Consider the following 27823-nt stretch of genomic DNA (forward strand, 5'->3'; position numbering starts at 1 on the left):
AGTTGACATAATGCTTTTATTCTTTATCTCCAAATTAAATACATTTCTTGCCTTTCTATATCTTGTACAAATAAGCAATTTCCAAAAGAAAATGGAAGCAAGATTTCCATTCTTTCATGGGGCATTCACTATCTCCAAATTTTTCTGTGATTTTCTAACCAACTCATAGCACCATTTTCATAAAGAGATTAATAGGGATGTAGAAACACAACACACCTGATTACATTTAAAAAAGCCATTAATGTCACAATTGATAGAAATCCAACAACTTAAATTTTTTCCTAACACTACTTATTTGGTATTTTTAGATGTCAAATAAATCTCCTATGGTTTCTTAATTTCATTAAAGTGTTTCTTATTCAAAAGTGTCTTCAACAAATAAGAAACTAAACTAATAACTGAAATTATTGAGCAACAATCCTTTTTAATAAGGCCCTTTTTACCTCCTTTCAATTTTACTCCAAGCTATGACCAGTGCTTCAAAATCCAATTGACAGACTGATTTTGTAGTGTGAACTGGCTAAGAATATTTTTTATATTTTTAATAATTAAAAAGATGAAAAGAAGGGTCATAGTTCATGTCATGTGAAAATTATGTAAAAGCCAAATTTCAGTGTCCACAAATAAAGTTTTATTAGAACAAGTCATAATTAATCATTTACATAGTATCTCTGTTTTGTGCTACAACACTAAATGGAGTGGTTGTGAAAGTGACTGTGTGGTCCTCTAAGCCAAAAATAATTACTGTCTGTTTATAGAAAAAATTTTCTGAACCCTGGTTAAACTTATCTGTCTTACACAGGCAACAAGGATAAAGGACTCACTAGTCTTATAAAAAGCAAAATGAAAGAACACAAAATGTTTTTGAGTTGGAGCAACCAGAAGCCTGTAGAAAAAGTTTCATTAGATGAATTGTTTGGTTCTATTGAACCCAATTTATTCTGCTGTGTTGAATTCTATTAGGAGAACATGGTTTTTCTCAGTTAATTGAGCAACCCAGACCACTGAGCTGGAACTAGACAAGTCAAAGACCAAGTACTTTTTACTTATAGTTTTTTGTATCTTCTTTTTAATGTGGAAGAAAGACAGAAAAATCAATATTTTATAAATAATGCTCAATTTAACATCATTGTGAACCATAAGGTCAAGAAATAGAACATAATTCTCAATCAGACCATATTGTTATGCTTTCCTTGGGATCATACACTATGTACTCCTTTTCACTCATGGCCATAAGATTTGTAAATATGCTGAGGAATACCAAGGGCATCTCTAAAAAGAAAGATAAATCAGAACAAGACAGATTATAGTTGGAGGTTTTATGTGTGAGGTAAGGTAGACTCATTCCTCTAATACAGCTTTTGTGATGACATGCAATAACTCTTCCTTACATGTTTATTGTCTTTCTGGATGAATGCCCAGCAACCAGTGTGAGGAGTCAGTGCATTCCTTGAGTATGGAGACAAAAGACAATGTATGGAATAGCTATGCTTAGTCTGCATTCTCCTCATATTGGCAGGGCACTTAGGGCAAAGGATATGAACATCTTTTTCTCTTCTACTTAAAAATATTATGACTGCAGGGAATTTAATTTTGGGGTTTTGTATCCCATATTTTTCAAATGTGAAAAACACCTAAGAAGAATTAAGAAAGGAGATATATCTAACATGCCTGCCACATACCATTGTGGCTATTTCTATTATATAACAAATGTGCTGGAAATGTAGCTGAATAAAAATCTATTGTCTTCATTTATATGAAAAACTTTTTATCACATTGAAGTAGAAAGTGGCATATCTTTTGTTATTAACTTATCCATAGATATCTATGCAACATAAATATCAGCATAAGCTATAAGTCACATTTCCTGTGTTGAAATCCTATTCTAACATATTCTATTTTAATTTGGACAGCTCCTTAAAGCTGAGCTTCATTTTCTTCTGCATTTGAAAAGCTAGAAAACTATCAGCTCCATAAATGTGAGCTATGTTAATATGAAAGTAGTAAAACATTTAATGACTTTGCTGGACAGTTATATTTAAATATTTATTAAGTTTGTTAACTACCTGTGGTGGTACCATAATGATTTGTTCAAAACAATGTAGACTCATTGTAAGCATGCAGGCACTTATCATGCAATTTTACATTAATATTGTGGAAATACTTTTCAGAACTTATAAGGTTATCTCTTGGCAATACTGTTTTTGCAGTATTGGACACTGATTTAAAAGCTTTTTCTGCATAATTGACCTAATAGTGTGGATGAATGTGCTATTCATGAATTCTGATGACCTCTGTTCTTGCTTTGCTTTGCTTTTGGCTTTCTGATTAGTGAACACATTCCTTGGCACTTTTCTGTTTGGTCTTTGTGGTACTTTGTGGGTCTTGGATAATTTTCCCAACTGGAGAATCTGCCTCCCAATTTTTTAGTAAAGTCTTTAGAGGTTGCTAGACTCACTTTTTCTTGGATGCTACTTAGTAGTAAAATAGATCATTTGAATAACTTGAGTTTTCATGACTTCCAGCTTGTGATTTTGTTCCATACTCTAGCATTCCACCTGACTTGAATTCATATTTGACAGTTAAGTTTCTTTTTAAACAAATTTCCTGTTGTGAAATTAATAAAGTCATAACAAAGCTTAAAGGTCAGATATTTTGCTTAGCAAGACAGAGTGCATTAAAATCAAGAATTAAACTATTAGCAATTAAAAACAGTATTATATTTGAGGAAAGATACATATATTTAGCTAGGATATTTAGAACACAATGAACTGAATTGGAATCCAAAATATATTTACAACTATGACAAAAAAACAGAATACATTTTGAAACTAAAACAATAATTCTAGTACTGTCAACTGGAGTATATATATTACAAGTAAATATAATTTGTTCCACTAGTTCTTCTACATTGTTTTCTATAGAGTTAAGTGATATTCCCTCATTGATGTCTTTGTGGTGGATTTAACTAAATTGGAGCAGAGGGTGACAGTAGCTGCAGAAAGTAAGCAGATGTGTGCACTGCAGGTGAGTGGGCTGTTCTGGAAACTTCCACATCCCACACACCTAGGCTTTTTTAATTGTGGCCTCATCTGATGGCAGCCTCAGCTTTAGAAAGTAATTCTGTGTTGGCTTTGTCTAACTTGTAGCTCGTGTTGACTTAATTCAAATACATGCCATATGCCTCTTGCCTCCAGTGTCAAGGAATTTATCATTCTAGATGTTTAACTACCTATTGATGCTCACTTGACGTTCCCATATTCTTAATCGGCAACTAAAGGATATTAATGTCCCCCACCCATGCCCCAGAGTAATCCTTAATCAACAGACATTTACAAGCAGTGGAGATACATGCTTCTCCATTTCATTGCTCAGACCTACCATTCTGAAAGCACTTTATAAGGTTACTTAGACATTCTCAGTAGGATTGAACGCCATTACCCACACGAGTAGGGAACTTTCTAGTAATCCTTTATTGACTTTTTCTAATTGACTTTGCCACCTTTCCCCATGTCTTCTCCTGTGTTATTCATGCCTGCTGCCTGTCATTGATTTTGAAAGACATTCTCTTCATGTGAACATTTACCTCAAACTCTGAATTTGTAGAATCCAGACATAGTTCAAGGTACATGTCTATTTTGTTGAGAAGTGTGCTAGCATTGAGGTAGCAATTAGGAATAAGGACAACTGTATCTTTATCTTTAAGATACATATTGTTTAGCTTTGATAGCACCATTTAACTTTATGCAAGTTGTATAAATAAAAGTTATATAGTCATAATAATTATTTCAGTTGCTACATGATCCAGTTATATTTCATATATATATCTCCTCATTCTAAGAAAAACATTATATCTTGTTTCATATGTGCACAAATATTACATTTTATTTCTATTTTTGTCTTCCTTACCCATCCTCTCTTTCCTGTAATTCTTATAAGAGGAATTTATTTAATGATATTTTACTCTTTTTTGTTTTTCTTTTTTTTAGATTATTTAATTATTTATTTATACAAGCCCTGGGTACAGTCAGAAGCGCGGGAGGATGAGAGAATTCGCCAGAGCGGGGAACAGAATAGGCAGACTGACGAAATACAAAAATACACTGCTGACGGGAGCAGCGGGCATAGCAGGAGCGGTCGGTGCGCCATGTGGGCCCCTCGCCCAGTGGCTGGGGATCAAACCAGCGTTGCAGAAGTTGCGGGCAGCTTTGCAACCCAGCACTCAACTGCTGCGCCACTGGGTAGGCCCTTTTTTGTTTTTCTTACACACAGCATGCTCCTAACTCTTTCACATAGCTTTTACTTTTTCTCCTCTTTTTCTTAACATTCCAAACTAAGAAAAATATTTCCCTATCCATGGGAAATAAACTATTGGAAAATTTGAGGTTTTCTTTGCTTTCTAATGGAGAATGTCAAACTATACTTTTGCAAATACTTTCTCCTTATAGATATGAAACTAAATTAAAATTGATTTTTTCTTTTTAGGTAATGAAACTACTTTAGAGTTACATTTTCCAGTCCTAAATGCATCTTAATTTATATTATACCAGGGCTTTAATAGTTATATCAAACACAAGCTAAAAATTAGTTTTTCAAATGTCACAAATTTCCCAATTTGCTTTTAATCCTGATATTCATATCATGTACAAAGCTGCTAAAAATGTTACAGATTTAGTGAAACAAAACAGAAACATTCATTTCAGTGCACACAGCAGCTTAAAAAGCAAGTAAACTTTGTTAACATGTAGTTGTTATTAGTGTATGGAAATCCAGATAGTCCTAACTATCAGAATTCCCTAATATTGGGAAGGATATGAATCTATTTTCTGTATAGTATGTCATTCCTCTGTGTCCCACCTGACAAACACCTATAAATCACTCTGTAGCTACTCAAATGCAGATTGAAAAGCCTTCTTAACCTTTTTCAAATACAGTGTTTTATTTTTCTTTTTTAGACAATTCTATTAAAATTTGTTAATAGCTACACTGTAGCAATCTCCAAAACTCTTAGTCTAAAATTTCCCCAAATGCTATTTTCACTTTACACACTGTTCAGTCTTGGTTTCCATGCTCAATATTCAATTCTTCTCTCCTTCTGCAGCACCAGTGTGCCATCACACTGGCTTACATGCTCTGATTAGGAAGTAAGAGGACTTTAGAAACAGTCAAAGAACAGTAATAAATTATATTTGCAAAAGTTTGTTTTCTGAATTAAAAAAATAATAATAATAACAAATAGGGCCTCCCCTGGTGGCACAGAGGTTGAGTGCTGGGCTGTGAAGCTGCCCACAGCCTCTGAAGCACCAGTTTGATCCCCAGCCACCGGCGAGGGTCCCACGTGGCACACAGACCTTTCCTGCCTCGCCTGCTGCTCCCCTCAGCAGTGTATTTTGTCAGTTTGCCTGTTCTGTTTCCCACTCTGGCTCTGGTGAATTCTCTCACCCTCCCATGCTTCTGACTGTACCCAGTGCTTGTATAAATAAATAAATAAACAAACAAACAAACAAACAAATAAATAAATAAATCTTAAAAATAAATAAATAAATAAAAATAAAAAAGAATGAATGAATAAAAATCTCCAAATGGACATATTTACCTTTTGTGGTTTTTGTGAGGATTAAATGAAATGACATTTATCAAGGGAATGGCATACCGTGTCATATTTTAAACAGTAAAACAAGGTAGTTTATGTTATTATATACTGTCATTTTCCAATTATAAAATCTAAACTCTTTGCCATATGTAACAGGCCTGGGAAGTGAGCCACTCTCTGCCTACCCAGATTCATTTTTCACCATGAACTTTTTATTTGCTAGAAGTAAACTTTCCAGAAATTATGCATTATATATAGTTTCCTAAGAGAGCCATGCTTGTATATGCTTCCATTTTTGTCCAAATCTACTCGTGCATTGAAGGCCATGGATTTCACAGCATTCAATTTAAATATCAGTTCATCAATAAAGTTTTCTCTGAACATCTCTTGAATTCTCCCACATAGTTTATCTCATTTTCCCCTTTTTTTGCTATTATTACACCCTCTAAAGATTTTAGCTATATACCATGAAATATTTTTTTGTGTTTCTTGATGGCTAGACAATTCCTTATGCTCCAGTTATTCTCAAAGACCTACCACATTGCCTGCATTGTTAGCAGTACCTACAAAACTGGATCTTGATACCAAAAATTATATACATAATATTCAGACAAATATTAAGCATTAGATTGCCAAAATTCTAAGACTAAACATGTTTACCCATCATACAACTAACAAGTTCCTCTAATATTTTAGTGTCCCAATTAGTAGGACCAACAATTAATGCCTGCTATGTCTTCAAAGTCAGTGTTACAAGAGTTTCTCCTTCAATGGAGAAAAGGACTAAAACATGTCAACTACAAGAATGGTAGTGTGTGTTTATGTGAGAGAGGGCTGGTTGGATGGTACAAATGGAAAGTAAAGGGAATGTGTTCTATGATGACAGAAAAGGACATGAGTTTATTTGGTATATGTTTTTATTGAGCATATGGGACATGGGGAATAAGTAATGTGTCAAATGGGAGAATTCTGAGGCTGAAAGGACCTTCTGATGAAAGATACAAAGATAGGGGAGCATGCACTGTTAAATTTTGATGGATTCTTAGGTGTATATGTTCAAAAATGATACTAACTCTCTTCCCATGAATGTATACCAAACAAAATTTCTTTCCTTTAGCTTCCATCTTGGGTATAAGTAATTATTGGTAATTGTTATTATTTATACATGCCAATCTCTGTTGCCCCCCAATACCTCCAAATATCTCAAATGTGAATTTTTTGAAGCCAAGTATAACTGAATTAATGCCTTATTGGATTAAGTTTTAGTGATTTTGTAATAGTATTATTATATGTAGTATAAGAATTATGAGGATTACTGTATTACATTTATTTTATCATAATACTCCAGATTCTTAAGCTATAATACTTCTGTGTCTCTTTTTCTCACATAAATAGTATGTGCTTATGTGTTTATCTTTTTTGTAAACATGATATTTTTAAAGTAAGTTGGTAGTGGTGCTACATCATGTATTATTTCTATTTTTCTACCCCTTATATATAATTTCTGATTTGAGCTCAATAATTATTTGATAAAATTAATTTTCTATTCCTTAGTATGCCAGGCTATTTTGTCTACCAAACAGAGTATTTTGCTCTGAATACAATCTGTCAAACCAACTATAACTTGGGTGAATGTGAAGTTAGTTTAATTCAATAGAGAAAAGGCAAATTCACAAACCCAATTGAAACCTATTATTTTCCTCTAGAAAAATCTCTAATATTGGGAATAATTTTTGGTGATTTGTATTAGTTCTTTCTTTTTCCTTTGGAGAGGAAAGAGCAAAGAATGTCCTTGGGAAAATACATGTTACATAATAATTTTAAATTAGAAAACATTCCCAGTGGGAGAATAAATGGGGGTATTATTCATGCCAATTTTCAATGCAATAAGAATTCTTGTATTAATATGTTTTAGTTTATTTTGTTCAAGTTCCTGAAAATAAAGAAGTCTTTGAATTGCTTAAAATATAACAAATTATTAGACTCTGGTGACATGGAAATGTGTCTGTGATAGTTTTTTGACAGCACCATTAAAGTACTTTCCCAGGAAAGTAAAACCTACAGAGTTGATATCTACCCTCTGAGCCACCACTTCTGACAGCATAAAATATTTTATGTAGTTTATACATAGGAGAAACAACACCCTTTTAAAATCATTTGTCAATGTTTAAAAGCAAAACAAATTAAAGTTTGGGAGTGTAGTAAAATATAGTCATAAAAACTACTACAATTAATGTTTCAGAGATTGCTACTTATTTTCTACACAATAATAGAAATTAAACAAAGACCTAAGGGAAGGTTGATTAAGCGAAAAGGCAATTATTTGGTAAATGGAATAAGAAAGATCAAGAAATAGACTATGTCATTTTGTATGCAATAAAGCAGAGAAAAGTCTGCAACTCTATTTGAACATTCCCAAATTCTCTTGAGATTCACTAACAGCTTAATGGAAGAGCACTGAAAGAAACTATACATGATTATGGCCTTTTCCCTGGAACTCTTCAGCCAGAACTACTTGGTTTGGGGATTAGTAATAATATTACACTTTACATGAATTAGTATCCATGAGTGTATTCACAGGGTACAGATTTTATTTTCTCTGAAATTATCTTTATTTGCAAACATCGTAGGGGCAGTATATTTGCAAAACATAATCTACCAATTTACACTAAATTAGCAAAGGCTCTTAGAAGGGTTAAGTTATTCATGCCAGGTAGGAGAATGTGCTGTTCAGCTGCACCTTCAAGATTGGCCTAGGTGCCCAGCTGTGAGGAGGTTAGTGGGACCTTTGCTTCCTTAAATTCTACACCAATAATCAAACTGATGTCTTGTTATCATGGGTCTTGTTCTCCAGCAAATGGTTTAGAAAGGTGTAAGTATTCAGAGGCCACATTTTGCTGCCAATGACCTAATTGTCATAACTACCCAAGCCCAAACAAGCCACAACCCAAACTATCTTTTCTCCAGAACTCAGTTTTAGCTGGCAGAAAGCAGTCAAGTCTGCTCTATACCTTTATTGCTCCCCTACCAATCCCAATTAGCCCCTCTTCCTACCACAATTACAACTCTCCCAGTAAGTCTTGTTTTTGTACTCTTAATTACATCTCAACATCTGATTATAGGAGACCCCTATATATTGGCATATAGTCTATGAGGAGTTGTCTGAGAAAGCAGATATTAAGAAGAGGTTTGAGAATTGGATCACTGAGTGTTCCTCAGTTTTAAAGAACCCTCCCCTGTGGGTAGATAGTATGCAGGTAACTCCTGATATAGAGTCATTTGAGTGTTAAAATTTTCATCAGATGGGAGGTCTGCAACAGTATAACAGCAGAGTAAAAGCTCTAGTCCCTCTGACAATTTAGAGATTTGAAATGTACAAAGGAAATGATAAATATGGGAACAATTAAATTGGATGGTTGAATTAAGTTGCATTGATACTCTAGAGGAAGATAATAAAGTGCTGAGGGTAATTAATTATCACACAATTGAAAAACAATTAGGAAAGCAAGAGAGTGGCTTTGTAAACTTGCATTGCTTACAAAGAAGCCTTCATCACAAACAGAGGGAGGCTAAGGAAAGTTGAAGATCAACTCTATGACTGGATGGTCAGAGTATATGAATTTCCAAGATAATTGAGTGTTCAAACAAAGCTGATTTATTACAGCAAAATTGGGTAACTGGGAAAACCTGGGAAGCAGGCGGAAAAAAACGGACACTTGCATGGATGACCTGATGCCAAAACTTTAAAGTTCTTAAATATTTCTTTTTAAAAAAAATATTTATTTATTTATACAAGAACCGGGGCACAGGCCAGATTCGCGGGAGAGAGAGGATTCACCAGAGCCAGAGCGGGGGACAAAACAGGCAGACTGACAAAACACACTGCTGAGGGGAGCAGTGAGTGCAACAGGAGAGGTCTGCGCATCATGTGGGACCCTGGCTGGCCGGCTGGGATCAAACTGGCGCTGCAGAGGCTGTGGGCAGCTTCACAGAGCAACACTTAACGGCCTGCGTCACCAGGGGAGGCCCGAAGTTCTTAAATATTTCTGAAAATTTGTGATCCTGAAGTCTGTCTATTCCATTAAGAAAACTGCTCAAAGAAACAGGTATTCCCACTGGGAGATGTCTTCAATGCTCCTTGGGCCAACCAGCCACTAAGCTGGCTTCCATTACAAGGCTGTGCTATTTCCTTGTTCTTTGTCAATCTATTTTCATTTTGTACATGATAATTTTGTATTGGGGATCTGGTAATTATAGTGTTGAAGTCCTTTGATTGGTTGGTGTAGGGGAGCAAATATCTTTATGGGTATTTTTTGCTAATATCACTCATAGTATATATAATTCCTTATGAATTCAGTTGCCTTTTATTTTGACTTCTCATTTGGTAGATTAATAATATTGGAGGGCTTCCCCGGTGGCGCAGTGGTTGACCGCTGGGATGCAAAGCTGCCCACAGCCTCTGCAGCGCCGGTTGGATTCCCGGCGGCTCCCCGGCCATTGGAGGAGGGTACATGGCACGCAGACCTCTCCTGCGGCCCGCTGCTCCCCTGCTCCCCTCAGCAGTGTACTTCGGTCCTTCTGCCTGCTCTGCTCCCCGCTCTGGCTCTGGTGAATTCTCTTACCCTCCCGCGCTTCTGACTGTACCCAGTGCTTGTATAAATAAATAAATAAATAAATAAATAAATAAATAAATAAATAAATAAATCTTAAAAAAAAAAAAAGTCAAAAAAAATTATGCTTGTTTTTACTGGAATTCCAGTAGTTCTTTTCTTCTGCAACTTTAACACCCTTGTTTAGTATCTCTGTATTATTAAGAAGCAGCACTTGTTTAGTATCTCTATTATCTGTACCCCAAAACTTTCCTGTGTGCATACTACTCCTGATCATTACTCACAGCTGTGTGAACCTTTCTGTGCAATGTGTTCTATTTTTTTTTTAAAGATTTATTTATTTATTTATACAAGCAGTGGGTACAGTCAGAAGCATGGGAGGGTGGGAATTCAGCAGAGCCAGAGCGGGGAGCAGAAGAGGCAGACTGACAAAATACACTGCTGAGGGGAGTAGCGGGCATGGCAGGATAGGTCTTTCACGCCATGTGGGACCCTCGCCGGTGGTCGGGGATCAAACCAGTGCTGCAGAGGCTGTGAGTTCTACTTTCATTTTATCTCTGTCTTTGGTAGATATTTATCAAATTTCTGATTTTTTTTTTTGGGGGGGAGACTATTTCAAGTTAACTAGTCTAGGCATCTAAAGTAAAAGTGTTATGCTACAAGCCACTTAGCTTCTTTCTGCATCTTTTCCATATTTTTGTAACTTTGAGCTTCAGTTTAGGTTTTTGCCTTATATCTAATTCTTACCTTCATCTGTGGCTAATCTACTCTTCAAAATTTATACCGAGTTCTTAGCTCAAGGACATATTTTAAATTTATAGTAGTATCAGTTTTTTTTCCTACATTTATATCATTTTTAGATATAATTTATCTATCTTTAATAAGGTAAATAATTGTAATCTATAGTCATGGTCAAATAGTTTTAATATTTAAATTTCCTAGTATATTACTACTTATGTATTAATTTTTTTTTTAATTTTAAAAAATCTTATGACTTTTTCATGGTTGGACCACTTGACTTATTAGATTTTCAGTTTTTAATTTTAACTTCATTTTAACAGTAATTATTGTTTCTGTAGAGTCTCATATGCCTTTCACTGTAAAATAATAGTATTGGATGGTAGGGAGGTTTTTAGGCCTTTATTTATTTATTTTTTTTAGTTTGGGATGAAATGTACAACTTTACTGAAAAACATTGTTAATTCTTTTAAGTTTGCATCAGAGTTCATGCGCTTTTTACCCACCTATGAATATGGTACTAATGTAGGATTTCCATTTTATGAGATTATTTTCAACCTAAGAAACACCAAACGTATGACAATTGCATCAATCACACAGGGTCAGTTAACCGGAAAGATTTACAAGATATCACAGGTTGTATTCATATAAAAGGTTTATAAAGATAAAGGTATGCTACAGCCAAAAAAAAAAAGGAGGACAGGCAATCGTGTCCCTGAGATGAAAGGGTTCAACTCAGTGGCACAGGGAACATTTATCCATAAATGTTTCATTTCTCTGTTAAAATTTACCTTTTATGAAGCTTTACTGGAATTCCAATATACTTCTCTCCTCACCCTGCATATTAAACTGCAACCCACATAATAAAAATACCCACGTATGAATACGTTTTTATGGTAGGAAGACTTCTTTTACACATAATATTTACAGTAATAATTGCATTAAATTTCTTCTTTAAAAAGTTTGTGAGGTGGGCCTCCCTTGGTGGCGCAGTTGAGCACTGGGTTGCAAAGCTGCCCGCAGCCTCTGCAGCACCGGTTCCATCCCCGGCCCTACTGAAGGTCCCACATGGCTCGGGGACCTCTCCTGCCCCACCCACTGCTCCCCTCAGCAGTGTACTTCCTCATCACTCTGCCTGTTCTGCTCCCCGCTCTGGCTCTGGTGAGTTCTTTCACCCTCCTGCGCTTCTGACTGTACCCAGTGCTTGTATAAATAAAGAAATAAATCTTTAAAAAAAAAAAGTTTCTAAGGGCCTCCCCAGTGGCACAGCGGTTGAGTGCTGGGTTGCAAGGCTCCTGCAGCTTGTGCAGCGCCGTTTGATCCCTGCCACCGGCCAGGGTCCCACGTGGTGCGCAGACCTCTCCTGCCATGCCCGCTGCTCCTCTCAGCAGTGTATTTCGTCTGTCTGCCTATTCTGTTCCCCACTCTGGCTCTGGTGAATTCTCTCACCCTCCCACGCTTCCGACTGTACCCAGTGCTTGTATAAATAAATAAATCTTTTTTAAAAAAAAAAAATTTCTAAAAAGATGAAATTTGGGTGAGTGGGAAAATGACCAGTGAAAGGATGGCAATCACGGTTCTGTAGTAGGTTAGTCATGACTATGAGCCAATGTAATTATTTTCCACTGGTTTCTTAATATTAGCATAGGCACAATTGCGAGCATGATATTATATTTAAACATCCATTCAGTGAATCACTGTGAAGGGCTGTCCCTTGAGTGCATTTATCCCTAGTAGATCCACCTTGCCATAAAGGAAATAAAGCAGACTCAGACAGCCACTGAAAGCGACAAAAAGCAAGTGCTAGCTTTGGAAGTTGAACTTGTGTGCACTAAAGTGGAAGGACCCAGGCTTAAAAAATAGATATCATTACATATTTTATGAGTTTGGAAAATGAGAATAAACTTTAATGTGAACTATGGATTTTGGATAATAATGATATATTGATGTGGGCTCACCAGTTGTAATAAATGTACAACTCTGGTGGGGGATACTTATAATGAGGGCAACTTGCATGCATGGGGATAGGAAGTATATGAGATACCTCATTCTTCTATGCAATTTTCTTGTGAACATTAAGCTTTCTAAAACAGTATGTTCAATTCAAATGTTTTTTTAAAGGAGAAAGAAGCTCATGTATCATTGTCTATTAGGTTCTTTACATTGTGTGTGTGTATATATATATATATGCATACACACATTTATAAACACTAATAAAAATGTTAAGCAATAGGTACTTCAGTAATCCTTTCCTAAAAGAATAGAAGATTACATATAAATGTCAAAAATTTTCACAAATTTTAGTAAATTCTGGGTATTTGAGTGAACACTAGAAGCCTCAGGTCAAATTCCTACACTAAATCTCTATAGCCATTGCCATTTCTATAACCTTTTTTTAACACAAAATATATGTCTTTGGTAATTCTAAATTCACACTAAATAGCACAATACCAAAGAGCAAATGATAAACTCTGTTCTTATTAATGTGATCAGAGTTATATTTTAAACAATGTACTTAACACCCAAAGACAAGAGATGTGATTTACTTATTATGTAAATATTGGAACAGTCAGGAAGTCTACATGCATATGTACATATATATATATATTTATATTTATCTATATTGATCTATGGATTGATAGATAAAAATTATATGCATGGCTATTCATCAACGCAGACAAATCTCTTTGTATTGAGAAAATTTCCTCCAGGAGCATTGTAGTATTTAAAATAGTTCACTAACAGAAACTGCTTTATTTTCACAATGATCTTTACGGAGTGATAGTTTTCTTGAGGTTGAAAAATTCCACACTTCATTAAAGGTACATTTGAGAGCAAATCAGTAATCTGCAATAATTTAAGCATTCTCAGCATATGGCTACCTAATGAACCAATTGTGAATTGGCAATGTTTTGGGACACCTTAAATGACCAAATAGAACAAGATTTTTTTTTCCCCAACAGTGATGTCTGGGAATTTAAAGAAAACTTTCTTTATCTCTATATATACAACATGTCTTTACTACTCCTGATTGATTCAATATTAGCTTATTGATTAAAATACCAATTTGTAAATGACAAAAATATGAATTTTTTCACAATATTTATATTTAATAATGTAAATAATTATTTCCAACAGATCTTTTAAGACTTCAATTGCTAGTAATGATATTATCCGATAGTGCTTTTGCTCAAAAAAATGGTTTTAATTTTAATTAACTCTTATTTTCACTGCTGAATAGCATGCTATCCTTAGTATCCAGAACCAGTTGAAGTATGCTTTACTATTTCCTCATAGTTCTGCTCCATTCTAATACAAAAAAGAGAGAAAATCTTTAGAATTTAACTTCTAAATATATATAGAGCAGTACTTGTACTTACCTTACTTGTACTTACCTCAAAATACTTATTAGGATAAATGGCTATTAATTTTTATTTACTTTTTATTTTTTTAAAGAAATGTAACTTTATTTATTTTTTAAGATTTATTTTTATTTATTTATACAAGCACTGGGTACAGTCAGAAGCGCGGGAGGGTGAGAGAATTCACCAGAGCCAGCCAGAGCAGGGAGCTGAGCAGGCAGACTGAAGTACACTGCTGAGGGGAGCAGCGGGCAGCAGGAGAGGTCTGCGTGCCATGTGGGACCCTCCGGTAGCCAGGGAGCAGCCGGGGATTGAACCGGTGCTGCAGAGGCTGAGGTTGCAGCTTCGCAACCCAGTGCTCAACCGCTGCGCCACCGGGGAGGTCCTATTAATTTTTAAATCACAGTAGGGTGTCACTTCTTTTTGCATTTTCCCAGCTACCTTCCTTTTAACTGATACTCAATAGATAACTTTTATAATTTTATATGTACAGATCGTCCTTTGTAGTGTGCCTGAAAGGATGGAATGATGGCATCAGATTAACTGTTAATCTCTAAAAAAAAGGGGTCTGTCTTATAATGTTGGATTTATTATTATTCAGGTATGGTAAGGTCAGTAGATCAGAATATAATTGAAATTATAGTATTATATAATTGAATATAATTGAAATTTTAGTATTTTTCCTTTCCTCAACCAGAGGTGGTCATGCTCCAAATCCTTGCTCAGTATTTTACATTCTATGGCTTTTCAAACCTTTACTATACTCTAAGCTGAGTATGGAACATAGTTTCCTTTTTACTACCCCAAAACAAAAGCTACATAAAACTCATAGCCTATCAAAGATACACAGAGTAAGTACTATACATAATTGAAAATAAACTTGTATTGGAAGGCAGGTATCACTGTTTTTCAAATTTAACTGGTCATCTCTCACCACAAGACATCCTGGGAAATTTCTCACTTCCATAGAGTCCTAACTTGATCCATTTCTTCAAATTTCAGTCCCTTAATTCCCCTCCTCATCTCAAACTTATTTTGGAAACACAATATTCTATCAGTATATTATGCTGAGCAAATTAATTTTTTTCTTTGGTCTAATGCTTTACCCAAAGAAATCAGTCACAATCTGGTTCTTTTATTTTCTTCATACTGAAAAGAATATGATTCTTATCTTTACCCTTGTGACCTCCTGGCTTTGGGAAAATAATAAATAGGTGCCTTTCCCAGAAAGATCATGAATTGCTGACAGAGATGAACTACGTTGGATAACTTGGACCAAGACTTCAGTGAGGATATTCCCTAAACACTGTGCTGTCCAGGATATTGTCAAGTCCTGAAATTGATTTCAGACTTTCGGAGCCTTGGATATCATCTGGGAATGCTAAAGTGAGGGGTTAATTTATCCAGTACAAGGAGGATCTGGTGTTCAGAATTGTACTTCCTTGCTTGAATAATTCCTACTGATTTTGTTTCAACTATCTTTCTTTGACTAAAATATAGTATTACCAGTAGTGGTGAATTTGAAGATACTTATTTTATTACTACGTCAGTGTATTTTACCTAAAGATACAATTTTTAAATTTTAATTGTTATTAATTAGTATTAATAACACAGAAAGACAAAAGCATTTGTCTTTTTGAAAAGTCTCTGTGGTCTGTTAAATACTGGTGAAAACCATGAATGAAGAATATTAATTTTATTAATTTTAAATTAAATTTGTGTTTGTTTATCAACATTCATTTTCATTTATATTTATTGAGATGGTCATACTCTCATATTACCATTATAATCACCGCAGTGTTACTTTTTCCCTCAGTGTGAATGGTCTACATTGCCTTTTAGAACAACTTTATAATCATGGGACATACTATTTAAAATGAATTTATAAATTCTGCAAAGCTAGCAAATACAGAATTTTCTTTAAAAATTGGTTGCTCAAGTATACTAGTTTTCCTCAGCAGATGTATGGCATAAATTATTTAGAATAGTTGGCAAACACACTATTCCTAAATAATTAGCTTGAATGGCCACAGATACTAAATTGCCTACTTATTCAATTTTAATGTCAGTGACTTAATTATTATATACCCAAGTTTGAGAAATCAGATTGTTTGACAGTGCCATAGTGATGCCGACCATTTCAGAAATAGTTCAGTGAAAGTCACAGTTACAAAAAATAATATATATTTTTAAAAGATTTATTATTTATTTATTTATACAAGCACTGGGTACAGTCAGAAGTACCAGGGGGTGAGAGAATTCACCAGAGCCAGAGCAGGGAGCATAGCAGGCAGAAGGACCGAAAGTACACTGCTGAGGGGAGCAGCAGGTGGCAGGAGAGGTCTGCAGCCATGTGGGACCCTCCTTTGGTGGCCGGGGAGCAGCAGGGGATCAAACCGGCACCACAGAGGCTGCGGGCAGCTTCGCAACCCAGCGCTCGACCGCTGTGCCACTGGGGAGGCCCACAAAAAGTAATATATTTTGATGTATTTTTGCTGTTATCCCATCACTAGTCATCCAGTTTCTGATATAATTTCTCATCTATTTCTCTTACACTACAAAATTAAGTTTAAGCCAATGTATTTTAAGAATGATATAACTAGTCAATCTCACAAATTCAGTGTTTAGGTAATGCCTTCATATTATGCAGGTCATATTGCAGAAATTTGACATCTGCATAAATCTAGCATCATGGAGGCACTAAACCTGCTCTATGGATTTAGCTGGTACTCCTTTTATCCTGCATTTGGCATGTCAGACCTAGGGCAAAACTTTGTCACATGAACTATAAATTTGTCTTTAATATGTTACAGATAAATAACACCAAAATTCCACATGGAGACCTTTTTTCAAAATCCTATAATAACCTCATAATCAAGAGAAGACCTTATAGCATGTAGTTTCATCTCTATAAGCATTCTTCACAGAAGAGAAATACTAGATGTCTCATGTGTACACATACTATAGGGCCCATTTCCTTTCATCTTGTTCTATGTTAGCTTTTTGTTTGTTTTTCTCTCTTACAGGTTATCAAAAGGACAAAATAATATAAATAACTGTAGTCCTGCTGCTAATCATTACATCCTCAGATTTTTTTTATATTAAATTGAAGTTTATGCTTTATCTTGTTTTAAATATGTTCATTTCCTGGAATTCATTCAACTGCACATAAATCACTCCAGAAATTTGAGGATGTATTTGGTCACCTAAGGAAAATCAAACAAGTCCCACCAATTACAAACAATAGAAATAACATCTCTTTGATCACAATATCATAAACTACATATATTTATACCAAAAAAAAGATATTTCCTCTTTGGAACTTTATGATCTATTTTCTAAGTGACCTCTAGGGGGGAAAAAGGCCAAAAACCTATGAAATAACATAATTTTTAAAAAAATAATAAAGAGAAAATTGTATATCACATTTGTGAGACTTGAAATGATTTGGGCAAATTTTGCAATGTTAAATATGTTTAACAATTAAAATTCATAGATGGAATACATTTTAAAATTGAATAACTCTGCAAATGAACTTGAAAACCTAGATAAAGCACCTTAATAGTATCACTACCTACAGATCACATGTTAATTTTGAGAATAAAATTATGTCTTCCAAATGGAAAGACCTGTCAATACCACCTTAACCAAAGTTAATCAAAATTATCATTGCTGAAAAGATAAACCATCTGACATTCATGTGCTTTCTGATATGATGCAATGGAAAACATGATTAAGATAGTCTTGCAAATATATGATGGTGTATGTCTGGATTTAATGTTAAAGCAATCAGATAAGGTTAAATATGATACTTTCTGTAAGGCACTTGGCTGAAACTCTTAAATATCATGAATTATCAATGTTGTCAAAGACATTTAAAAAAGAAAAAAATATATATAATGCATATTGACTATATCTATAGATATAAATATCAGTGTTATATGGTACTGTGATAATATAAGAATGCATTCTAAAGAATTTAATGGAGAAATATAATGAGACTTTCTACTTACGGTCAATTTTTTAGTAACAGGAAAAGAGATAAATGTTACAGAGCAAATATAGCAAAATCTGGCTGTTAATAATTTGTGGATCTTGTGAAGAATACTACGTGCCATATGAATCATTTCTCATTGCTTTTGTTATTATAAAGAGCCACAAAAAAATTGTTGGGAAAAACTGAACTATCTAAAATAAAATGTTGGGCCTCCCTGGTGGCACAGCGGTTGAGCGCTGGGTTGCGAAGCTGCCCTCAGCCTCTGCAGCGCCGGTTCGATTCCCGGCCACCAGGTGAGAGTCCCACATGGCGCGCAGACCCCTCCTGCCGCCTGCTGCTCCCCTCAGCAGTGTACCTTGGCCCTTCTGCCTGTTCTGCTCTCTGCTCTGGCTCTGGTGAATTCTCTCACCCTCCTGCACTCCTGACTGTACCAGTGCTTGTATAAATAAAATAAATAAATCTAAAAAAATAAAATAAAATAAAATGTTAAATTGAAATAATTGTTTCATACTGTATTAAAATTTTCCTTAAAGCATACAATAATTCTTAAAATTGTAAAATAATTTATAGATTTAATTTCCATATTTTCCCTCTCTCCCTGTCTTTACACACACACACACACACAACCCATCTTAATAGAGCTTAAAATATGCAGCACTGTAATCTTGTTTTACTTTCTCCAGATCAAGGATATTGATTGCTCCTGATTGGAGAGCAGAGAAACTGGATGATTTTTCACCTTAATAAAGAACTCCTATTCAGTAAAAAAGTGTGTACATTGGAAGCTAAGCAGCACATCTAAATGCAATCAACAGTATTTGAACTAACAAGCTTCAAATATAACTAATGGTATAATCAACACTCAGAAAAGGAGGTTCATTATGGAGTGTTTGGATTGAGGTCAATGAGAATAGGGCAGCAATTGTATTATTGTGACAATGTGCAATCCTGTCACTCAGCCATTCCATTAGAAATAAAAGGTATGCAGGGGTCCCCTCCTCTTACTTCTAATAGCTGAAGTCATTATTGGTCCACTTTGAGGCTAAGTGCTTACCCACTTGAGTTGTTCATTTCAATTCCCAAATGCCCACACAAGCTTGCAGTTAGCAGCAGCATGACTTGACATTTAAATGCAAAGATCTCAAAAGTCTTCTGAGAGAGTTGATCTCCTTATTAAGATTGGCTTAAAGAAAGCAATTCTTGATTAATTTAATACACAGCACTTATTGGTCTTCTGGAACTCCTTTCAATCTTTCTCTGCTTTATATAGTGGCATCATTATGCAAAAACATCATATTCTAGACATTAAATTTTATAAATATGTCAAAATACCTAAAATCCCAAAATGTATGCCACTAATAGATTGCAAATCTACTGAAGTACATCATAATTATTTTATTCGCTAACATATATCCCCATGTGCATACAATTGTCCCTTTATTATTATTACACATTCTGCCTAGGTAATATTTTTCAATAACCAAAATGGAGCTACTGAGAAAAGAATATGAGACTCAGACAAGAGGTTAGTAGAGACTTTCAAAAACTTCCTTCAAGGTTTTAAATTCTAAAAAACAGTTATAATACTACTTAATAATAATAATGACAATTATTAGAATAATTACTATTGTATTTGTGATTTAGATTTCTAATTTTAAATGATGTCCCTAATATTGAGTAAAGAAGAAATGTATGCATTATAATTATAATTATGCATTATAACTCTAGTATTTTTAAAATAATGAAAAAATTGATAAGACCTATTAAATAGGGCCTCCCTAGTGGCGCAGCGGTAGAGCACTGGGCTGCGAAGCTCTGCAGCGCCGGTTCAATCCCCGGCCACCAGCGAGGGTCCCACATGGCGCACAGACCTCTCCTGCCGCCCGCTGCTCCCCTCAGCAGTGTACTTCGGTCCTTCTGCCTGCTCTGCTCCCCGCTCTGGCTCTGGTGAATTCTCTCACCCTCCCTCCCGCGCTTCTGAATGTACCCAGTGCATATATAAACAAACAAACAAACAAACAAACAAACAAACAAATAAATAAATAAATAATAAATCTAAAAAAAAAAAGACCTATTAAATAAAATTTTCAAGATGAAGAAGGTAAAGTTCAAACTAAAAAACAACTGGCATTACTTACTAATTTTGAAGCTATCCAACCAGAAGTATTTAATCAGAACAAGAAATGTATTATTTTTGATTCCATGTGTTCCATTTTGATAGATCTGAGAACTGTGGGAAATCTAGAAATACTGTTTTTATTAAGCAGACTTAATGAAATACATCCAAAATATTTGACTGAATTCTCAAGTTGCAAATAACTTGAGTAGATGCATGTATTTATTCTAAGAAGTACTATATTCTTAATGCTTAATTAAATCAATTGGAATTCTGCTTTCCATATTATCATACTAGCTTTTCCCTTGCTGTTGATTCCAACTCTGCTTTACTTTCACCTACCTCATTTCTTTCAAATTTTAATTATCTTTCTTAGAGGCAAGTAAATTAGCCAACCTGCTCCAAAAATCACTAGAGAAGTCTCTGTCTTTCTTAGTTTCAATTTTTATATGATGAATTAAGTTAAAACCTTTGGATCTATATTCCTTTTTATTCAAGAAAAAAGTCCTCTAAATCTAAATAACACTTTGAAAATGCTACTGTGTCTTTTGACTCATCAGTTTAAGTCATTGCAGTACGTTTGTTGTAGTTCAAAATTAAAATGCTACAATTTTTATCTTGATAAATTCACCTTTACTCTAAATTCACCTTTACTTTAAAATATTTTAAAGATTTATTTATTTATGCATACAAGAGCTGGAGGGGGGATGACAGGATGCAAGGGGGATCACAGGATTCACCAGAGACAGAGTGGGGAACAGAACCGGCAGATTGACCAAAGTACATTGCTGAGGGGAGCAGCAGGTGAGTCAGGAGAGGTCTGCTGCACCATGTGGGTTGCTCCCTGGCCCGCCAGGGATCAAATTGGTACTGCAGAGGCTGCGGATTGCTTCACAGTGCAGTGCTTAACCCCTTGCGCCTCCAAGGAGGCCCTTCACCTTTACTCTTGCTTATTGCTTGTGTCTCTGTACTGCTCCTTTTTCTTTAAGTTGTTAAATAATGTTTTTGTCCAATGAATCATAAAAAATGTATGTAAATGTATATAAGTGTGTTGTATCCTGAAACATCATCACCTGTGAAGAATAGACCTTCCCCAAAGTGTCAGGCAGGCCTCCCCACAATGTTAAGATGAGGCCTTTCAACTTGAATCATTTTAGCATCTAGATTATTTTGAGCTCAATGCAATTAAGATCCTGCTGGATTTTGTAAATGATTTCACTACTACATAAAATATCTAAAATAATGAATATTAGGGGAGCTATTCAGATTTAGGTTCATCTCCAAAAATTACCTTTTTACAGAAAGAGCCATGAAATTGGCAAGGTAGACATCTAGTTAAAGAGCATCTGATTTTTGTCCCCTCTACTATCCCTAAAGTCCAAGGCCCTTTTCCTCTGAGGGGCAAAATCGTGTTCACAAGTCTAAGGCACCTTCTTGTGGGGAATCTTAGGAAGGGGCAGAAGGACTAGGCAAGTTTGGGATGAAAGGAGCAAAATTAGATCACAAATCAAGATAATATCTGCCATTGTCAGTCTCCCTGTCTCTGTATGTCTCAGGTCCATGTATCTCTTTCCATATTCCCCCAAGTCCATGATGCAAGTCCAAAGCCAAGAAGCAAGTGCTACTTCTTCTTCCCTTGACTCTTTGCTCCACTTTTCAATTTTTTTTCCTCAAGTCTTCTGCAAGTTCTTTTTTAGTTTCCCTGCACACATCAGCTCTACCCTTCATCAGGTGAGTCAGGAACATGGAACCTCTGCTTTCGCTGTTACATTACTACTATGTACAACTGAATTTTGCCTTTAATATGGACATTTGGGAGATGTGCACAAGATACTTCACTTTATTCTACTCTGATGAAATGAGAGAACTGGTATATTCATCTTTCAAATGTGGCACACACTGGACTCCTGAATTCTGAAGGCATACTGATTGGTAAATAATAGTATCTTCTACAATATCTCAAGACTAGGAGCACCTTTTAAATTTCGGAATCAGCAGAAGGTATATTAATTTAAAAAGAGAAGAAAAAAAATTGTGGTTTCTATGAACTTTTAACACTAGGGTCTAAAAGTCCATCTCATTGGAAACAACCTGATTTATTTGCAAAGATACATGTTCAATTTAGTGAATTAGTTATGATTAATGCAACTTAAATATATAAAACTTACTCTTGTCTAGATAATTTTCCTATTTTCCTGTTTCTGTCCTAAGGCAATTTCAATGAGAATTTAATTAATTTAACATTAATTATTATTAGCATTAACTAATTCTAATATTTAAATTAATCATTTACTTTAACATCAAAAGTTTCCCCTTGATAATTGTGGATTAAGGTAAAGAAGCTAACTATCTCTTTGAATTACCTCTTCGATATTAGGTGCCTTAAAAGCATAACTTTGCATAATAATAATATTGAAATATGCTTCAAATGAATGAATAATCTTATTTGCTTAAGTAATATATTAAAATGATTCCTCTTGCAAAATCTAATTGTTGTGACTTCACTTTAGTATTTATCTCTGAATCATTATAAACTTTTTGGTCAGAATTCTGAATAAGTCATAATTAATATGTACATCTAAGCAAATAATAAAAGTGAATGAATGAGGTCATTTTTCCACATTTCTATAATTCCTTATGAATATTTCTATAACTATGCAATATCACCTAATATTAAGTTATCTCTTTATTCATTTTTACTTGGTCAGCATCAGGTATTATTTTTTGCAACCTCAGCATCTGATGTAGTAACATGTTCTAAATAGGTAAAGGATAAATAATTGTTGAATGATAGAAAGAATAATAGCAACAGTCACTGTAACTCATCATCTGCCATCTGTGCTATTATTGAAATGGAGTAGAATATCTGTGGAATTGATGTGAGAATTATTGCCTGCTGTGATCAAAACACAGTCTAGTATATAGGTAAAAAATGATAATTCTCAATCCAGTTTACAACACAATTTAAATTATGTAGGTGAATCAATTCAAAGACAATATAGAAGTTTGACATTTTCAGCCTAACCATCCAATTGAACAGGAAAGGATTATGTGATCCCTTGTAGGCAAAATTATTTAGACTTTGCAAGGTGGCAGTTGAATATGCCTGAATATATATTTTATTTAGCTTGTGAAGTATTTAAAATTCTGTGTACTTAAATACCTGTCTCTGGAATATGTGCTTCAATTTCTTTCCAACACAGCTGGTCTCTATTGAATTGGAAATTCTAAAGCAACTTCACAGACTTCCTTCCTTTTCTTGGTCACTGATATCCTCTAAATTTATAGATTTGTAACCCCTGAAAACTATGCTTCCCCAAACAGCTATTTACTGCTTTGCTTCAATATTTCTTCTTAACAGACTTAACCTGTGGTTTTGTGTCTCAGAAACAAGGCTTTACTTCACATTTCCTTGCAACTTTTTAAAATTTTTTTAAAAATTTATTTATTTATTTTATACAAGAACTGGGGTACAGACTAGATGCGCGGGACGGTGAGAGGATTGACCAGTGACAGAGTGGGGAACAGAACAGGCAGACTGATGAAATACACTGCTGAGGGGAGCAGCGGGCAATACAGGAGAGGTCTGCCCCACCATGTGGGACCCTCGCCGGCCGGCCAGGATCGAATCAACTGCAGAGGCTGTGAACAGCTTCACTGCACTGCGCTCAACCGACTGGCACCAACAGGGGAGACCCTCCTTGCAACTTTTATGTAAAGGTTATTTCAAGATATTTTATAGAAAACAATTTCATAGCTCAGAGCAAAATACATGAACAGTAAAAGTAACTGCAATACAGAAAATATTTTTCAAAAACAACTAAAGACTAATAATGTGAAGGAGAATTTCAACATTAATGTCTTATCCCAATGCTTGATATTCCATTTCTTAACTGGAGTAATTTTGTTCCTCTCCCCTCCCTCCCCCACTCCACACCTCCCCCACCCCAGCCACCCCCAGGATATTGGGCAGTGTCTGGGAACATTTTGGTTATCACATCTGGGAGGGGTAAGCAAACCTCTAATGCACATGACAGTTCCCTTCTCCACCCTAACAAGGAGTTATCTGGCTCAAAATGTCAACAGTGTTGAGGTGGAGATCCCTACAATAAAGTAAATAGTATTAAATTATTCATTACATCATTTTAGCATCAAAATCTCCATTCAGTTCTTTGGACAAGCAAAAGAAAACTGATCTTCCTTTTTAAAATTATCATCAATATAGAAGAATAAACCAATACGTAGCACTCAGACAATCATTGATTACAGACCATATAGTTAGATTGAACTAGTAAAGTAGGTCTAGCCTTCAACAACAGAGGAAAAAAAATGTTATAAATCTTAAGCTAATTATTTTTTTCCCTCTCTCAGTAAAAACCTCCCTTGCAGGTACTGTTTTACCTGCTCAACAATGCATTACTGCAGCTCCCTGTGCCATGGCTACATATACTCAAGATTTCTGTGGAATCTTCAGGCAGGAAGAAGGATGGAAAAGGCTGAGGTTGGGGAGGCAAGGGTAGTAATAATGTCAATAGTAACTTTTCTCTTTTATAAAAAAAAAAAAATCGCTGCCCCCGTCCACTTGCGGCAACATATTCTAAGGGAGGCAGAGAAAACAATCATGCTGATTTTTAAAAATTCCATAATTAAGTGACAATACAGCATGTGTGGTGATAGATGTTAACTAGACTTATGGTGATGAACATATTGTAGTATATTTTCAAATAATTGCGGTGTACAGAGACTACTATCTTCTATGTTGATTATATCTCAAAAATTCATTCATTCTTCTTTTTTTAAAGTTGACCACAGTTTATTTTTTTTTCAGCAGATGAAAAGAAATTGAAGTTTGGTTTTACATAATATAAAATAAAAGAGTCGAGTCCGTGTTACACTGATTACCAAGTTTCTGCTACAAATAGATTTGTGCTGGAGCTGATGGAAGGAGCAGAGAGTATTGCTTTCAACAGAAAAAGAAAGTGGCTATGAATTACATTCGGTGCTTACTCAAAATGGATGGTATAATGGCTAAAAATAAAACAACTTCCCACAGAAGCACCACAGACACAAAACTCAGCAAAACTGTAATCTCAGGAAATATTGTAGCTTTGTTCTTAATCAAAAACAAAATGTGAAAATAGACTGCATGTGGAAATGTTACCTATTTCCGTTAAAATGAATTTTGGAATTAACTAAGTCAACTTGTCAAGCATTTTAAGTAATGTTTGCATTTTCCCCTTTTAAGCCATACCAAACAAAGATTTTAAAATAAGATATATCAGATTAACCATCAATCTTAATCTGTTAATAATTGGCTTATTTCCTGACAATGATATTAACTGCATATCAATGTATTGTACAAATTATTTCCTTGATTATTAAAAAAGTCATCCAAAAGGTTCTAGAGCAGCATAAGAGAATATTTTGCCTTAAAAATGTTCTTGCTGAAAAGAACCAGCAACCAACGCCTTATGTCTGCATTTCACTATACATTTGTTTCCTGTTTTCTGCATCTCAGGGAAAAGAAATCTCATCTCAGGATTCCACTGACATAGGTTACTACCCAGTGGAAAAGCAGCTGTAATGACTCAAAAGAAAAATCAAAGAAGACGACGATAAAGGTCAGAGCCACTGTTAGGATTCCTACTCCCACAGGCAATACAGGTTCTGTGATATCAATCAAAGTTCTCTGAGAGCTTGCATTACTGATGCCACCTCTGGAGTTGCTATGGCCTTTGTTGCTAGGGAACTACCCAGTCAAAACCATTTCCTGAAGGAAAAACCTGGTATTAATGCTAAATCATGACCTGAGAAAAGTAGCGATATTATTTAATACTTCCCAGAGGCTGTCAATCCATGTTCTTTCAGCTCACTCCGATTTTTTTTTTAATGTTCAGAACAGAAGTTAGTATGAAATGTCCCCAAGTAAAGGAATTTTGTGCCACATTGCTGAAATATTTCATATGTTTAGCAATGCTAGTTCTTGTAAATCTTTTCAAAAAACAATGCCATTTTCAAAGATATTTTGGATATATACTTATTTCAATAGGTAGAAAATTGTTTCTTATAACTTTATAAAGGATGCTTACAAAAAAATAAAAATGGGACTAATAAGAATATAACTATAATTAGTTATAAAGAATTTAAATGAAACTTGTTGGTTAGAGAATTATTTTAGATTATACTTCACAAGGTTAACATCAAAAAAATTGTATCATAAATCTGTGCTCTTCAATACAAGACTTTTGAAAGAAAATGTTTCCATTTCATAGTTTATATTTCACCACAAAATTATCTACTATATATCATTTCCCAGCACAAACACAATCATTATCATAAGGGATCATTAATAATGGTTATCAGAATGAAGTCACTTGATAATCAGAATTTGAAATAACAAAATACTGGGCAATGTTAAAACTCATGAACCTTTTCATATAAATCATGACTATTAGAATTCAACTAATAATACTTCAAATCTGATTACACTTAATGACATTTTAAAAGTCCTATTTGAATTTACATAATAGTCACACATAATTCATAGACCAACATTCTGATTAAAAATCATCTAATGCAACATTCTCTGAATTTTATTGCAGTTTCCAGAGCCAGGGGATTTTTGAATTCCAAAATCTAAAAGTATAAAGCTAGATTCTCATCCGCCCCCTGCCCCAGGTTTTCATCTTTTTAAAAATGATCAGAATAACTGATCTTCATGACTATTTAGTATAAACAAAAATCATGACAATTTAATATATTTTCATTAATATGATTGGAGAAATAAAGAGACTTAGGAAAAGGTCACAAAAATGTGTTTTTAAGGTAAACTGGAAATAATTCCAATAAATTTAAGTTCATCTATGAAGTATTTTTAATTTTCTTCTTTGCTTACATTGCTATATTAATGTTCCTAATACTCAATTTTTCTAGTGATGTTAATCACACTCTCAAGTTAAGTAACTTTAATAAAAATGTGCTTATATAGCAGGTAGATTTTCCCAATTTCTCACTGTACTGCTCTTAATGAAACAGACCTAACTTTCTTTTATATGCTCATAAGGGTGGCAAGACTGTCACCAAAAGTGCTTTGCAATGCAGGAATGCAGAATGTGTGTATTCCTGTGAAATAAATTATTTCAAGACCTCAATCTTATGTTAAGATTCTTTTTCAATATGTCTCTCTTGTATATTAAAACCCTAATTAGTAACACAGGTAAAAATAACATTCCTGGTTAACTGTGCACAGCGATTCATTTGTAAAAATGTGGGTTACCTCATAATAATTGTATATCTTGATGCCATTTTTCTTTATGGTATTTATCACATAAATGATCACTTGTAGAGATATTGTTAACTTGTAATTCTTCTGGATACTTTGGGTAATATGAATAGAGCCAGAAGAAG

Source organism: Talpa europaea (genome assembly GCF_964194135.1).
Source record: "Talpa europaea genome assembly, chromosome: 4".
In the NCBI taxonomy this organism is placed as follows: domain Eukaryota; kingdom Metazoa; phylum Chordata; class Mammalia; order Eulipotyphla; family Talpidae; genus Talpa; species Talpa europaea.